This window comes from Hyaena hyaena, unplaced genomic scaffold (assembly GCF_003009895.1).
Source record: "Hyaena hyaena isolate Hyena2069 unplaced genomic scaffold, ASM300989v1 scaffold_248, whole genome shotgun sequence".
In the NCBI taxonomy this organism is placed as follows: domain Eukaryota; kingdom Metazoa; phylum Chordata; class Mammalia; order Carnivora; family Hyaenidae; genus Hyaena; species Hyaena hyaena.
In genome coordinates this window covers 1,001,063-1,002,040 of record NW_024080881.1, presented here as the reverse complement: position 1 = coordinate 1,002,040, position 978 = coordinate 1,001,063, and positions in this window count along the sequence as shown.

The following is a 978-nucleotide window of genomic DNA, read 5'->3' as shown; positions in this document are numbered from 1 at the left end:
GTGCCCAGCGCGGGAGAAGGAGGGCACGTCATTCCTTCTGTCCCCGCCTTCAGCCCGGCACTCAGTGTGCTGTCGCCTATCTTAAGAGGGTGGTTTCGTTAGGGAATCTGGTTGGTTATCGTCAGTGGTTATCAGCTTGGTCCCAGCCGTAGCGATGGGTCCATTTTCTAAATCTGGGGCATTTGGGTGGAGGAGGGAGGAAAGGTGAGAATTGCCATAATTTTTTGAGCACGTTGGGTTTGGGTGCCTCTGGGTGCCTCTGGATTTCTGAGTACAAGTTCCCAGTGGGCTACTGGAAGTTAGGGGTGAGGGTGGGTCACTAAGGGGGGGGGAGTCTGGAGGTAAAATGAAAAGCTCGTCTTCCCCCTGAAACATCCCCTGTCTTTGAGCTAGAAAGTCTATTGGCTCAGCTTAGGTCAATAACCTTAGACATTATACTCCCCTAGTGGGGTGGTAGTTTTTCTAGAAATGTTTAGTAATGTATATCAGCCCTAAAGATGTTCATTTGCTCTTGACTCCACACTTCGTATCCTAAGAAAATCAGCCAAAATCCAGGCAAAATTTTATGTACAAAGATGTTTTTGGTGGCCTTAATTACAGTGTTAAAAACGGAAACAGCTCCAACCTACAAAGGTAGAGGCTGATTAAGGAAAGTATGGGGTTTTACCAACATGGTGATTCTCAAGACTGGACCAAAGAGTCCAAAGACTTCTAGGGCACAACTCAAGGAATGAGATGAGGCAGCAGCCAGGCAAAGCCAGAGCTCCCTGTCTTAGCCTCAGCCAGATGATGTGGAGCAGAGTCAAGGGCAGGATGGAGAGGGAAAACCCTTACTCTCTCCAAAGGCCTCTTTCTGGCGGGTACCAAGGGCAGGTCCACTTGGGTACAAACAATAAAGGGTGTAATCGTTTTCTGTTGTTAGGTAATAATTTATCACAAACTTAGTGGCTTAAAACAATATCCACTTATTAGCCCAAG